Source organism: Ricinus communis, unplaced genomic scaffold (genome assembly GCF_019578655.1).
Source record: "Ricinus communis isolate WT05 ecotype wild-type unplaced genomic scaffold, ASM1957865v1 Ctg53, whole genome shotgun sequence".
Taxonomy (NCBI): domain Eukaryota; kingdom Viridiplantae; phylum Streptophyta; class Magnoliopsida; order Malpighiales; family Euphorbiaceae; genus Ricinus; species Ricinus communis.
Window position 1 is genome coordinate 7,491 of NW_025963486.1, and position 17,510 is coordinate 25,000.

General features: G+C 33.8%; 1 long non-coding RNA gene across 1 annotated transcript; it reads right to left on the reverse strand.

Moving 5' to 3' along the window:
* Positions 1-1,291: 1,291 nt before the first annotated feature.
* Positions 1,292-15,798, reverse strand: LOC125369032. The gene is made up of 3 exons (XR_007214521.1): positions 15,497-15,798; positions 8,001-8,158; positions 1,292-1,930 (listed from the first exon to the last, which is right to left on the reverse strand). It is a non-coding gene; the product is annotated as an uncharacterized LOC125369032 (long non-coding RNA).
* Positions 15,799-17,510: the final 1,712 nt, after the last annotated feature.

The window sequence follows — 17,510 nt, forward strand, 5'->3', positions numbered from 1 at the left end:
ATATAAGAAACTCCTAACCTTTCTTAAATTAGTCTTGTCTAATAATGCCATTTTATTAGGATATATACATATTTTGATATAACTTCTTTATTTGAATTTCAATATGATTAGTCTTCAGTTTAAGCCTATAACCTTAGTAAGATATAAACTTAGTTAGATCCAATTTACTCTCTCTATTATGCTCGACATATTATAATCGATTATTATTTATAGTTATATAGTCTTTAATACTTAATATGTTTGAACTAGTGCATGAGAAGGAATACAATCTATATTTTATTAAAAATATACATAATCATTTATGAATATATTAAAAATGACTAAATATATTAAGAATGATGAGTATGATTTAATATGGAATGATATTTATACATAGAAAATATAAATTTTAATAGTTTATTTACTTGTTTTTATTATAAATGAGAGAAAAGGATCTCAACTTAAGACATTACTTAAATTGAAATTTATATTTACTGTCAAACTAAGTCTATAAATGCAATAACTCATTTTTTAATATAAAAGAAAAGAATAATCCATTTTGAATTTTATATCTTTAAGTGGCAACTTACAAAGAAAAATTAATTATTCATTTTCTTTGATCTTTACTCGAATAGCCATTCAAACTTGTATTACACATGATAATAGTCAAAACATAAAAGATACTTAAATCGGATAATATGTGACATTGAAAATTGAAAGATGGTAAAAATCAGCATAGTTTGTTGTTGAGCAATCCTTTTACATGAATACTTCTATACGTAATCAAAGAGAGGACTATATATGAATATAAAAATTTTATATTGAGAGATTATATATAAACTATAAAGTGAAGAATCTAATAAATTAAAGAAATCTTTAGGATATTTAATAAAGGGCGTTTTAGTATGTTTAATTTTTACATATATCTAAACTTGTGCCTCTAGCACGTAAAAATTATAATTTTAAAAATAAAACTAGTCTTCATTTACACTCATCTAATGAGAACATATTAATGTACAAAAGAAAGTATATCATCTTCTAAAGAATAGCAAATTACAATTAATGATGAGAGTAATTTCTTTTTCTATTTTAGGAATAGAGAGTAGTTGAAATTATGACTGAACAGAAACTAATTGTTCTTTTGATTGGATAAATACATTTGTATAATCAGCTTACAAATTAGCCAACCATAAATATTAATGGTCAAATTGTAATCAAATGACTATTATTGCCATTAACATATATATATACGGCAATGTAAGATAAAACCATGGAATAGGAAAAAAGAAAAAAGGGAAAACGTGCAAAAAAGTGCAAGAATTACTTCTGATAATTATATTCACAAGGTTAATCATTTAGCTCAAGTATAAAGACATCGTTAAACAGTTTCTACAACAACCTACAGGCTTATAGATAAATGAATAGCGGTAACAAAACATAGCTAATCTGGAGGAAAGGCAAGCTAATCTGGTGTAAATGGATCACAATTTCTTTGACACCACTTGCTTTATAAATAAAAGCACAGTAGGATGCCCTCCAAAAACATAAACTCGTAGATGCAGGTTATTGAATCAAATCTACAATCAGGATCTTCCGGAGTACATGTTCTGCTAGAGAACATTACAAAGAATGTGTATAAAAGATTTTACACAGCTGACCGCTCCAAGGGCAACAGCTGTTAGTTGCTGCAATGAGAATGAGCTAAACACTTCACCCATGTAGCATTGTACATAAGCGGTTTCCATGTTAGCATATGGCATCCTCTTTCGATTCGGCAGAAGTTATAGGATCTTTGTCAGGTAAAAATGGGTAATTGTCTCTGCATAGGGTATGATCTCAGGTATTCATTATACTTCTATACCACCTGTCAATTATCAGATCCTCAGTTCACAAGAGAACTAGTTTCTGCAGCTTCATCCTTATTGAAACTGGATGTCTCTCAACGGCAGATCTACAAAAAACATATAGCAAGAAGAATATTTGCAGATAACATCACTTGATATTTACGAAAGCAAGATAACTGAAAAATCACCATGCAGCACTAACAAAGTGGGAATATTTCGCAACTCCGCAAACAACTCATGCTGATAGAAGCGTAAACTCATAGCTGATGAGGGCAGATGTCTACTATCACTCGGACAATGATCAACAGACAGGTCAGCCTCTAAGCAAAAATGAGGCATGCTCCTCAACAAGCAATGACAAATACATAAAACCTAGCCAATTTCTTTATAAATATTTCATGAAGAGTAATAAGATATTTTTGTCAAAGAACCATTGGACCTAAAAGCTTAAGTTACCCTAAAAATAGTTTATATTTCTAACACACATGCACGCAAATGCCATTAGGCTTGAATCGTGAACAAGCACAAAAGCCATTTTACCTTGTGTTGGAATATTTAATTAATAATATGGAGGCATCCAAGCATCAAAGTTTGAACCTTTAGATCATAGAAGCTCTAATACCACAACAGAAAACCATCCCACCCAATTGTTAGGTGAGACCCTAAGAATAGTTTATATTTCCAATAATTGTTGTATGTGTTACATAATACAATAGGAATGTAAATAGTATAGGAATTAATTATAGTTTAGGATTCTATTAAGTCTTGTTTCCTTCTTAGAGTAGAACTCCTTCCTAGTATAGGATTGGTACTTGTATATATATGTATTAGAATTATGAAGAAGAAGGAACTATTCTCCCAAATTATGTTTTCATGGTATCAAAGAACTACAATTAAAGAAATTATGTTTTCCAGAATCCGGTGGTCAGCAGTCCTGCGCGTGAGGCACGCGCCTCCAGAAGATTTCTGTTGCAGCTTCACGAGCCGGCGCATGAAGGCGCGTCTGATGTTGGGAATTTGTCTGGTCTTCAGTTCCTGGTTCGCCTACCTCTGGATTGCAGATAACTGTGCTTTGTTTTGAGTTTGAATACTTGGGTGAAGAAGTTCTAAAGGGACAGATTCTGTTTTGTGTTTTCAGATCCTTGCGGTCTTTGATTTTCTGTTTTATTAGAATATTAGTACTATAATTAAGAGTTAATAGTTATGATGTTTCTGGTTCCTAGAATCATGAAGTATTAGTCTAAGAACTCCAATTATTTGCACTAGAGTAAAACTGTTTGGCTATATCTTTGGATTGTATGTCAATATTGCCATAGACCAGGTTATCGGAAGCGTGATTGTAGGAAACTACTGAGACAACAAAATAAGGGCCAGAGAACTCAGTTGAATCATGCTGCAATTATGCATGATTCGTCTGAAAAGTTCGTTCTATTCTCTGCATATGAATTTATTAAGTTTCAAGAATACCAAAAATCATTAAAGTCTTCATCACCTCCATTTACTGCTATCGCCGAGTTAGATAAACCAAATTCATGTCTTATTTCCTCATCCTCTAAGTGGGTCATAGATTCTGGTGCCACAAATCATGTGACAGGTAATTCTAGTATATTCTCTATTTTTCAACCAAATGCTTCTATTTCTACTGTTACCTTAGCAGATGGATCAACATCTAGTGTTCTTGGGTCTAATACAGTTACCCCAACTCCATCCATTCCTTTGTCATCTGTTTTGAGTTTACCCCAATTTTCTTTTAATTTAATCTCTGTCAGTAAAATTACTCGTGCACTTAATTGTTATGTCTGATTCTACCCTGATCATTGCTTATTTCAAGATCTTTTGACAAAGAAAATTATTAGTAAAGGACATGAGTCTAGAGGTCTTCACGTCTTGGATACACAGGTACAAAATCCGTAGCTTGTTCTGGAACAATAACTCCTTTTAAAGCACATTGTCAGTTAGGCCATCGTTCTCTCTCTCTCTGTTAAAAAAATTTTATCCCCAATTTGATAGTTTGTCCTTGTTAGATTGCGAGTCTTGTCAGTTTGTCAAACACCATCGTCTTAGCTCTAGTCCTAGGGTCAATAAACGAGCCAGTGCTCCTTTTAAATTAGTTCATTAGATGTTTGGGGTTCGTGTCCAGTAATATCTAAACCCGAGTTTAAGTATTTTGTGACTTTTGTTGATGATTTCTCTCGCATGACTTGGTTGTATTTGATGAAAAACCATTTTGAGTTGTTTTCTATTTTTTGTGCCTTTTGTGCCAAGAGCAAAACTCAGTTTAATGTTTCTATACGCATATTATGTAGTGATAATACAAAAGAATACTTATCAGAGTCTTTCCAGTCTTACATGATTAAAAATGGTATTCTTCATCAAACTTCTTTCATAGATACACCATCCTAAAATGGGGTGCAAAAAGAAAGAATAGACATCTTCTTGAAACTTCATGAGTCCTATTGTTTCAAATGCATGTTCCCAAACATTTTTGGGCTGATGCAGTTTCCACGGCTTGCTTTCTAATAAACCGTATGCCTTCATCTGTTCTTGATAGTCGGATTTCTTACCAAATACTTTTTCCAAACAAATTATTATTTCCCATTGAACCTAGAATATTTGGTTGCACTTGTTTTGTTCGAGATGTTCGTCAAATCATAAAACTAGATCTAAAATCATTGGAAGTGTATCTTTCTTGGATACTCTCGTGTTTAAAAAGGATATAGATGTTATTGTCCTAGTCTTAACAGGTATCTAGTGTCCGCTGATGTCACTTTTCTAGAGGATACGTCATTTTGTTAAGTGTTCCACACATCCACGACAGGGGGAGAATGAGGATGATGTGCTGATATATACTATCACGTCCTCTGTTCCTGCCTCTATTCCAGATATTTCTGATCCTACTTGTTACTCAGGTCTACTCTAGACGGTAGAATCCTCCTGATACATGTCCTAAACCAGATTTTTCGCCATTGGATCCCGTGTCAAGTGATGATCTTTCCATTGCCCTTTGTAAAGGTAAACGTTAGTGTACTTACCCTTTCTCTTCCTTTGTATCTTACAACCATTTGTTACCTGCTACTTGTTCTTTTATTGCATCCCTTGACTCTACTTCTATTCCTAAGGCTGTTCAAGAAGCCCTATCCCATCCTGGATGGCATAATGCTATGATAGAGGAGATGAATGCTTTAAATGGTAATGGTACTTGGAACTTAGTCAATTTACCTGCAGGGAAGAAGGCTATCAGGTGTAAGTGGGTCTTTGCAGTTAAAGTAAATCCTGACGGTCAGTTGCTCGTTTAAAAGCCCGTCTTGTAGCAAAAGGATATGCTCAAATTTATGGAGTATATTATTCTGACACTTTTTCGTATGTTAACTTTTGTCAGGTTATTCATATCTATGGCAGCTATCCATAATCGGCCTTTGCATCAGCTAGACATTAAGAATGCCTTTCTTCATGGAGATCTTCAGGAGGAGGTGTATATGGAGCAACCTCCTGGTTTTGTTGCTCAAGGGGAGTATGAGAAAGTTTGTCGTCTTCAGAAGTCTTTGTATGGTCTGAAGCAAAGTCCACATGCTTGGTTTGGCAAGTTTAGTCAAGCAGTTGAGAAATTTGGAATGAAGAAAAGCAAATCCGATCACTTTGTCTTCTACAAACAGTCTGAGGGTGGCATTATCCTATTAGTTGTCTATGTAGATGACATTGTTATCACTGGGAGTAATGCTTCAGATATTTCATCTCTTAAATCCTTTGTTCACAGTCAATTCCACACAAAGGATTTAGGGATGCTAAATTATTTCTTGGGTGTCGAGGTAATAAGGAGTAAGATAGTAATTTTATTATCTCATAGGAATATGTGTTTCACTTGCTATCTAAGACAGGTAAGTTGGGGGCTAAACCATGTAATACCCCAATGATACCTAATTTACAGATCATAAAAGATGGTACACTATTTGAAGATCCTAAGAGATATAAAAGATTAGTTGGGAAGTTAAACTATTTGACAATGACTCATCCAGACATTGCATATTCAGTTAACATCGTGAATCAATACATGTCTTCTCCAACAGTTGATCATTGGCAAGCAGTAGAACAAATTTTGTGTTACTTGAAAGGAGCTCCTAGGTGTGGAATCTTGTATAAAGATTACGGTCATCCCAGAATTGAGTGTTTTTCAGATGCTGATTGGACAAGGTCCAAAGAGGATCAAAGTTCTACTTTTGGCTATTGTGTCTTTGTTGGAGGAAATCTAGTATCGTGCAAGAGTAAAAAGCAAAATGTTGTCTCACGTTCAAGTGCCGAACCAAAATATCGGGCTATGGCAAAATCTGTGTCTGAAATCATGTGGATATATCAGCTTCTAACTGAAGTAGGTCTTAAAACTTCAGTACCAGCTAAATTGTGGTCTGATAATCAGGCTACTCTTCACATTGCTTCCAATCCAGTATTTTATGAACGAACAAAGCACATTGAAATTGGTTGTCGCAAGGTCTAATATCTATAAGTTATGTCAAGACAAGAGAACAATTAGGAGATATCTTCAAAAAACCTCTAAATGGGGTTCGGGTTGAAAATCTCTATAACAAATTGGACATGATTAATATCTGTGCTCCAACTTGAGGGAGAGTGTTACATAATACAATAGGAATGTAAGTAGTATAGGAATTAATTATAGATTAGGATTCTATTATCTTGTTTCCTTCTTAGAATAGAATTCCTTCCTAGTATAGATTGGTACTTGTATATATATGTATTAGAATTATGAATAAGAAGTAAGGAACTATTCTCCCACATTATGTTTTCAGTATGTAACATGAGCAATGTCTTCAAATCCTTTCACATGATCAAACAGTATAGACATGGGATTAAATTGGCAAGTACCATGCAGCATATATGATTGAAGACAATATATTACAAAGAAGTAGAGCTTAATTCCCGGAAAACATAGCATTTTGAATTTATGCAGTTTCAAAGAACTTAAACCATGCTACATTTTCTATATTCTCATGTTTCCCAAATAGTTTATTTCGTACTAGCATAACGAGTGGATCAGGAAGTGGTTGCATCTAAGTCTTACATTTCTCTCTTCTATAAAGAGTAAATTCCGCTGGCTTCCAAAGATTTGTTCTCTAATAAACAAATGTCTCCATACAGCCTCAAGGCAGCTAATCCTAAGGAAAAAGTATCCAAAGGCGACAGAAAGAATGAGGGCTTCGAGGGATTATACAACTTGATGACTGTTTTCTTCCCCATGTTGCAATACTGATGGTAAACCCTATATTCTATTAGCCAGCATGACAAAGTATACATTAATCAATTCACTATGACGGTGAAACAAAACATTTACATGTTTCCTCCAACTCATTCAGCAAGCATGCACTAAAGCAAGGATAGACAATATCTATAAACAAATATATACTAAACAACAATAGATATCATAAGATCAAATACAATTGCCATGTTCTTCTCAAACTGTGAACATATGATTCATTTTAAGTCTACAACTAATCAAGGTCACAAAGCCATCAGGGTTTGATAGAAATAAGCTAGACACATGCACATGCACAAAGATAATATGAACAGGACAACGCACATAAATCATAATAGTTTGTAGAAATATATATTTACTTGAATGTCTTCTGGGGCATTATTAAAGACTAATTAGGTAATAATGTATTTCTCACATATTCTTGCTGAAAAATCTCATCTTTTAATCGCTCTCAAACCTTTAAAATCTAGCAAAAACTGGAGACAGAGGTATCAAAATCAAAGTGTGCAAGCGTACAATATATATACACACAAATACACACACACACACACACACACACACACACACACACACCTATATTTGTAGTTCTTCATATGTGAACATATATACAAATATGAAAGTACAAAAGATCAAAATGCTTATATTTTGACCAAAATTAATTTTAAATCTTCAATTCATCCTAAAATACTCATATAAGATAAGGTTAGATACATACATGGTATAAGAGTTTGACAATTTAAATGAGTGACAAATATCAATGTGAAATTAAAATATAGTCATGTTTACTCATATTCATATATACATATGTTGTATGCCTCCTTGAATCTAAGTAACATAGTCATTGAATAAGGAACTAGCCAACTAGGTAGAACACATTTTATTGATGTGCTTATGCAGGCAAAACAATTTCTTACCATTCAAGTCTCGATATCCCTTAACTTTAGTATCAACTTCATGTTGCCAGCTTGAACTAATATTTCATCTTTTGATTGATCCACTCTTAAAATTGTTGCTTTTCTTCCCAGGGATAAAACTTGCACAGTTTCACCAACTTGAGGAAGCTCAGTCCTTACTATAGTGAATAGGAAAGAAACATGAAGTCATAAGTCTCATCTATCTATCTATTTATCTATCTATATATATATATACACACACTAAAGCATAAGCAAAGAGAAACTCAAAAGTGAAGCCACATAGAATAAGCACTACTAATCAAGGTATCCATTGTTTTATTTCTATTATGGTAAGTTAAATCTTACTCATAATTATTTGAATGCCCTTACGATACCTCTTATCATTCTATTAAGCTTATATATCATGGTTAGATTTCGTATATTCATATTAGTATCATCTATCACGTTCTTAGAGATCCTACATCATTAAAAATATAAGAGATACCAATAATTTATAAGGGTGAAAGTCCAACCAACCAAGTGCTAGTTCTAGTCATTTTGGTACTGGTTAGACTTAAGCCCAGTTGGGCTCTATAATCTCTCATTGATTTAACTTCCACCTTAATCAAATTAATTCAAATTATAATGTGTTAGAAGTTGTATTTATCCCAGATCACCTAGTTACTAGGTTGTTATGGTGTGTATATATATGGATTTGGCACCCTCTTCCTTTAAGCTAGCTTTTAGGAATGAGTTCTACCCAAGCCCATTTTTCAATATAGTATCAAAGTAGGGTTGGGCTCACTTCTTAATTTTTCGATTTTTTGTCTAGATATCCAATCCTAGTAGCCTGGTTTAATGTTGCCACTGCCTTTCAATTCAATTTCCAGTTTCAAGAGAAGGATTTCAATTTTAAGTGACGACTTGGCATGAAAGTCAAATCCTCATTGCACTTAAGGAGGTGTATCACACATCATTAAAAAAATAAGAGATACCAAAAATTTATAAAGGTGAAAGTCCGACCAACCAAGTGGTTCGTTCTAGTGATTTTGATATTGGTTGGACCCAAGCCCAAAAATATTAGTTGGGCTCTACACTCTCATTCATTTAAATTTCACCTTAAATCAATTCAAATTGTAATGTGCTAAATGTTGTATTTCTCCCATATCACCTAGTTACTAGGCTGTTATGGTTGTATATATGTGGATTGGGCACCCTCTTCTTTTGAGCTAGCTTTTGGGAATACCTTCTACCCAAGCCCATTTGTCATATTATCAGAGCCAGTCGTTTGTTTGTGATGATGGGATTGGCCCCGGCCCATTTGCATGTCACGCCAAGTGTGAGAGAGAGCGTTAGAAATTCTATTTATCTCGTATCATTTAGTTACTGAGCTGTTATTATGTATATATGTAGATTGGACACCCTCTTTCTTTGAGCTAGCTTTTGGGAATGAATTCTACTCAAGCCCAGTTGTTGATATGGCATCATAACAGGTTTGGCCCGATTCTTTATTTCTCGATTTTCTACCTGGATGTCCAATCCTAGCAGCCTGGTTCAGTGTTGCCGTTACTTTTTAATTCAATTTCAAGTTACAAGGGAAGAATTTCAATTTCAAGTGACAACTAGGCATAAAAGTCAAATCCTAGATGCACTTAAAGGAAAATATTAGAGATCCCACATCATTAAAAAACAAGAGATACTAACAATTCATAAGAGTGAAAGTCCAATCAACCAAGTGGTTAGTTCTAATCATTTTGATATCGGTTGGACCCAAGCCCAAATCTATTAATTGGGCTCCACATTATATTTTCTTTTTACTCATTGGTCATTGGTTTGATCTACAAATTGTTATAGAAAATGTGTACTTAATTTGGTTTGATGCTTGATTATAGGGATTTATTCTATAGCTTCCTAATGTAAACTCCATAACCTATATATAATATAGTTTTTGTACGTAATAATCAATACAGTAACATTCATTTATTCCATGCTGTCGGAGCTCTCATCTTGAATTCTAGAACTCTGGAAATTGGTTTCTTTTCATTGATGCCCTAGTGAGCAGCAAGAAGATTATATCTTTTTTCTTCTTCGTTGTTGTCCTAAATAAGCAGTAATTTGCAATTCTTAAGTCACCATTGTTGAGTGACTGTTAGCTCTCACTGTCAGCATAGATAGGAGCGCTTACCGCAGGCATACGTGTCCCTAAAGTCCGATCACCGGACCTAAAGCATGAGCCTCATGCCAAGCTAGAGGAATCTGCCTCTTGTCTCACGCGGCGGTGTGTGGAAACGCATTTTTTGGAGTTTAACATTGCAGCCAGTTTTTTGGTGTTGCCTTCTTATTTTTGGCATTGAAGTGTTGTTCCCTTGTAATCTATTCTAGCGTATGTGCTTTTTTATTTATTGAGATTTTGGGTTATTGTATTTGTCATACTCTGTGTTGTTTTAGATAATTAGGACCAATTTATTTTGTGTTCTGTGATTTTAGTCATTACAGGGATTACATCAGTGACTAGTAGATTGGTGTAAAACTATTAGGATTTATTTGATTCGTCTATCTAAGGATGATCACCTCACTAAGGATCCTCCTATAAAGAAAACTCGGTAGGAATGGCTGAGAGACGCTTGTTTATTTTTGCAAATTCAGAATTTTATTAATACTGAAGTTGTGGGCTCAATTAATCATTTTGAGTATGTGAAAGAGCAAATGGAATATTTAGAATATTCGTACTCCAAGAAAGGCAATGTTTCACGTATTTATGAAGTGTGTAAAAACTTTTCCAACTTGAAAAACAAGAACAGCCCCTCCAGGCCTATTTTATGAATTTTAAAAGAATCTATTAGGAAATAAAATGCTTTGCTACCTTTTAGTCAAATGTGAAAATTCAGTAGACTCAATGAGAGTAAATGGCGGTAATGAGTTTCCTGGCTAGACTTAATTCTCAATTTGAGGTTGTTAAATCTCAAATTCTTTCTAGTACTGAGATCTCTTCTCTTCATGAAGTATTACTAGAGTACTTCGCATAGATACTAGCACCTATGTTACCTCATCAGTTCCAATTTCTAGTGCTCTTATCAATCATCAGAATGGACGGCCAAACTCTAGAAATAATACTAGAGTAGGAGGTATTGGTAATCGGAATAATCCAAGTCGTGATACATGGGATATGGTGTGCTACTATTGTCTTGAACAGGGTCATACAAAATGAATGCACTTGCCATAAATTACATAATAAAAATCAAAAATCATCTTCAGCAAATGTTGCAAGTACGAATGCTATACCTAACTCCTGATCTAAGCAGACAGTTATAAATTTTGTTGATGAATATACTAAATTCACCCAATTCCAAGAAGCATTGAAGAATTCATCTCCTCCTATCACTCTAGCACTGAGTCAAGTAAATCAAATGCATGTCCTTTCATTTTTTAGAATTGATCATTGATTTTGGTTGCATAAACCGTGATAGTTACTAAACTGCTCTCTTTTGTTAAGTCTCACAAATCTCCTTCTAAGGTTACGTTAGCTAATGGTTCTACTTTCTCCTTTATCGATTCTGGCACTGTTAACCCAACATCATCACTTTGACTTATGTCTCGAGTCTACTTGACTTTGCATTTATTTTACTCTCTATAAGCAAAATTACTCATGCATAAAATTGTTTTTTCTCATTTTTTTCCTAATTCTTGTCTTTTTAGGATCTTATAACAAAGAAGATGATTGGTAAAGGATGTGAATTAGGAGGTCTCTACATTATGGATACCCAGGAGCAAAGGTCCATTGCTTGTCCTAATGTCTTAACTACTTTTGAAGCTCAATGTCAGTTGAGCCACCTTTTACCTTTTTTGAAGAAATTGTCCTCACTTTCATAGTATAGATTTCTTAAATTGTGAATCCTGTCAGTTTGTCCAACGCCATCGTTTATTTTTTGTTGCTCGAGTCAATAAAGAAGCTAGTTTTCCGTTTGAGTTAGTTCACAGCAATGTTTTCGATCCTTATCGTATTGTGCTTAAAAGTGGATTTAGTAATTTGAACTTTTGTTAATGACTTTTCTCATGTGACTTAGTTTAATGAAAGATCGTTCTAAATTATTTTCTTCTTTTTGTGCTTTATGTGTTGAAATTAAACCACAGTTCAATATTTTTATGCATGCATTGAGAAGTGATAATGCAAGAGAATATTTCTCAGATACTTTTCAGACTTACATAATTCAAAACGATTTTCTTCACTAATCTTCTAGTGTTGATACACCATCTTAAAATGGTGCAGCTGAACAAGAAAGTAGACATCTTCTTAAGACCGCTAGGACACGTCTCTTCCAAATGCATGTTTTGAAATAATTTGGGCTAATGCAATTTCCACAGCCTATTTTTTTATCAATCGCATGCTTTCATTTGTTCTTCATGGTGACATTCCCTATGGTGTCCTTTTTCTTATTAAACCACTGTTTCTAATTAAACCTAGGATATTTTGGTAGCACGTGCTTTGTTCGTGATGTTTGCCCCAAGGTAACTCAATTAGATCCCAAATCTTTAGATGGTGATTTTATGGGTTACTCTCGTCTACAAAAAGGGTATAGGTGCTGTTTCCTAGTCTTCAAGAGTATCTTGTGCCAATTGATGTTACATTTTAAGAGCACCCTTTTTACTACTTTTGTTAGTAAAGGAGATGATGATGATTTATTGGCATAATGTTATGTATCAATCTACTACATCATCACCACCACTACCCCCACCACCTCCATCACCATTACCTAAACCTCCTATTCACTAGGTTTATTCCATATTGTTGAACTCTCCTGATTCATGTTTGGCACTTGTTTCGTCTTCAACATCAAATCCAATAACCAGTGATCTTCATCTTCCAATCGCTCAACGCAAAGGTAAGCATCAATGTACTTGTCCTATTCCTCTTTTATTTCTTATAATCGTATGTCTTGTTCTTTAGTCGCCTCTCTTGATTGTGTCTATTACCAAAACCGTTCATGAAGCCCTATTTCATCCTGATTGCCATGATGCTCCGATAGAAGAGATGAATGCTTTAAAAGCTAATGGTACATGGGATTTAGTGGATTTTCTTGCAGGAAAGAAGGTTGTTGGCTGTAAATGCATATTTGTAGTTAAATTCAATTCTAATGGTTTTGTTGCTCGACTTAAAGCTAATGTTATGGCTAAAGATTTTACCCAGACATATGGTGTAGATTACTTTGATACTTTTCCTCCTATTGCAAAATTAACTTCTCTTTGTTTATTGATTCTATAGTAGCCACTAATAATAGGTCTTTGCACCAGTTGTACATTAAAATGCCTTTTTACATGGTAATTTTCAAGAAGTTTATATGGAGCAACGTCCTAGTTTTGTTGCTCAATGGAAGTATGGGAGAGTGTTGATTTCAGAAATCTCTATATGGTTTAAAACAGAGTCATCAGCTTAGTTTGAAAATTATAGTCAAGCAAGAAATTTGGGATACAAAAGAGCATATATGATCACTTGGTTAACTATAAGCAATCCACATCTAGTCTGAGTTTCCTCATTTATGTGAATGATATTGTTATCACTGGAAGTGATAATACAGGCATCTCATCTTTGAAAGATATTTTCTCCATAGTCCGTGTCACGCAAAAGATTTAGGAGTATTAAAGTATTCCTTAAGGATTAAGGTGACAAGAAGTAAGAAAGGAATTTTGCTATCTTCGACAAAATATGTGCTGGATTTATAAACATAAATTGGAAAGGTTGGAGCTAAGCCACGTAATACTCCTATGCTTCCTAACTTGCAGCTTAGAAAAGATATCGGTTGGCAAATTAAATATCTTACAGTAACTCTTTCTAATGTTGCATATTCTGTTACTATTGCGAGTCATCTTCAACTGTTCAACTTGTGGTAGCTCTAGTGTGTTACTTAAAGGGAGATCATGGATTAGGATATTGTATAAAAATAATGGTCACTCTCATATTCAATACTTTTTTGATGTTGATTGGGCAGGATGTAAGATTGACCAAAGATCTACCACTGGCTATTGTGTTTTTGTTAGGGGGAACTTGACCTCATGGAAAAGTAAGAAAGCAAAATGTTGTGTCCCATTCCATTGCAAAATCAGAATATAGTGCTATGGAAGTTTCTGCATGCAGTTAATAGGAAAATATAAACTTTTAACAGAATTTGATCTTAAAACCTCGATGCTAGCAAAATTGTGGTGTGATAACCAAGCTGCATTTTATATTGCATGTGATCATGTATTTCATGGAAGTACTAAGTATATTGAGATTGACTATCATTTCATTAGTAAAAAGATACACAGAATATGATCTCCACTAGGCATAAAAACTAGAGGACAACTAGGAAATATTTCACAAAAACTTTGAATGTGAATTAGGTCAATGGTATTTGTAATAAGTTGGGCATGATTAATATCTATACTCCAGCTTGAGGAGGATATAGAATATGTAAACTTAATTGCATGTTTGACTATATGGATTTATTGTATAGCTTCCTAATTCCCATAACCTGTATATATACATGTAGTTTATGTACCTAATAAGCAATAATAACATTTAAATATTTCAAAAACATTAATTAGAATACAAAAACATAAAATTTTAAACCATTACAACTTTGTACCAGTAGACAAACTATATATTGCAATAGAGAATTAATTTTTACAATAGTCACGGACTAATTTGCCCCTTTTATTATTTTCACCATATATATTAACACATAATATTATTGCTGATAGATGAGTTTTTAGTATCATTTGCTCATTGCCATAACATAGGCCTAATCAGGTAAGATTTTGTACTCATCAACCTCTATATTATGCACTATGAAAGATTTTGTATGCATTAGTTTTTCAAGGAATTTTACTTGTATAAGAGTTATATACTATTGTGATATGAAGCATTTAGATTTTGTTACACTTAATTGACCAATAGCATGAATTTTATTTATAAATGCTTACTTTTGAGCTATTGACTCTGAGTAATTCTCTTGATGGAATTACAAGCATTTTGAAAAAGCTATTAGAAGATTCTTAGAAAGAGGCCCAAGACAAAATATTAGTTTGGTTTTGAGCTCCCTATGTACCAAAAAGAAAAGATTTAATGTTTTTAAAATTGTCAAAAACTTAATTCATTAATTGAGTGATTGTATCTTTGTTTATGTATAAATTATTTTCCATAACGAAATTTTATAATATCATTATTCATAATTATATTGTCAAATTATTCAAAAAATGTAATTTTTATCTTTAAACTCTATTTTATTATATATAGTATTACTTATCATTTTATATTATCTTTATTGTTTAGCAAAATTAATTGTTATTAATCATTTTCTTAACACAAATATTATGAATTAGCCAGCGCATAGCGCGCATATTTCGACTAGTTTGCTAAATAAACTAAAGCTAGCATAATGCTAGAAGCCAGACGTTCAAAATATGAAATCTGCAAACAAGCTGCAGCTAACAGACCACTAGACTTGGCACAAGATATATTTCATCAGAATTAAAAAGTATACCTGATGATTGTGTTTTAGTTCCAATGGGAGTACTTTCACTATGCCCACCACTATCCACTGTAGTAAGTTGATCACTTCTTAAAGAATGTGTTTTGGCTGCAGGGGCATGCGAAGGTTTTGATGTTATATATGCACGATGCTGCCGTACTTTCTTGTGAAGTAAAGAACGTGCCATTGCTGCAATTTCATATATTTCTTGCATCATCTTGTATCTTTGACTGGAACCATGCTCCATGATCTTCCTTCTGGCCAGCAATAGTGGCTCATGAAGATCTTTTGAGAGCCTACAATTAAAATAAAAATAACAAACCAAAAACAAACTAGATGAGCATCTACATGCTTACATATTCATATCTGCTACTCTCAGAGAAACAGCAACCTTTTGTCATTGAGAATTGATATATGGGTCCTCAGTGCACTAGATTCCACATGACTATCAATATTAAGAGTCAAATATAGCCAAAATAATGATTTCCTTTGAGTTGCTTGGAAGAAAATATTAGACAGCTCATAATCTTTCGAGGAAAAAGATGAACCAAAAAGAGATAGATTTCATGATTATAATAGTTACCAAGTGTTACAAGATGTACATAACAGTATTGGAAGAAATTACAGTATAGGAAGTTAAAGATTATCAGAAATCATTTATTGTATGATAGATTAATCATGGGATTTAATGCCCAGTTGACCTTCCTATTTTGGCACCCGAAAGCTTATATATATACATGCCTAATTTCTCAATGAAATATTCATCAAGCTCACTCAGAAAGAAGCACCGTCCACTGAACAGTGATTCTGCAAAGTCTGGTGGTCAGCAGCTCTATGCATACATCTCATGCTGCCTGAAATTTCTCCCCAAGTCACGCGCTGACCCATAGAGGCCTGTCTGTTGCCGGAAAATTTTTCAGTCATCATCTTTTGGGTCGCCTCGTCCTGTATAGCACATGTTTGTGCTTTGTTGTGTGCAGATCCATTCTGGTGTTATATTTATTTTGAACAAGTGTTATTTGTTGGCTGTCCGGATTCCAAAACATTCTACCCATTTGATTTTTTTGTAATTATGGCAAACAGGCAATCAGTAATCATGTCAGATGTAGTTCACTCCATACCAAGGGTCACTATAATCTTCATCTACTCCAGTCACTACCATTCTTGATTCAGGTAAATCAATGTCTTATTTCCTGATCCTCCAATGGGTCATTGATTCCAATGCCACAGTTCATATGACAAGGTAATTCTAGTCTTTCTTTTTTACTTATGAGACACATACAACTACTTCTAATGTTACCTTAGCAAATGAGTTTATCATCTTGTGCTCTCGGGTATGGCATAATTAATCCTACCCTTCTGATTCCTTTTTCCTACATTTACCTCAATGGTCATTTAATTTGATTTCTATGAGTCAACTCACTCATACTCTTATTGTTTTATCTCATTTTTTTCTTAACTATTGCTTATTTCAAGGTTTTATGACAAAATAGATTATTGGTAAAGAAAGTGAGTCTGGAGGCCTTTATATTCTTGACACACAAATTCCCAAATCCATTGTTTGTTCTGGTGTCACAAATCCTTTCAAGGCACATTGTCAGTTGGGTCACTCTTCTCTTCACTGTTAGAAATTGTATTTATCCCACATCGCTTGGTTACTGGGCTATTATAGTCTATATAAGTGGATTGCGCATCCTCTTTCTTTGAGCTAACTTTTGGGAATGAGTTCTACCCAAGCCAATTTATCATGGTATCAGAGTCGGCCTTTTGTCTGCAATGATGAGTTTGGACCCGACCCGTTTGCATGTCACACTAAGGTTGATGTTAAAAGTTGTATTTATCCCACATCACTTGGTTACTAGGTTGTTATAATGTATATAAGTGGATTGGCACCCTCTTCCTTTCAGCTAGCTTTTGGAAATGATAATATCCAAGCCCATTTATCACTCACCATTGTCTTAATTCTAGATCAAGGGTCAACACTAGAGCTACTTTTCCTTTTGAACTAGTTCATCCTAAAGTTTCG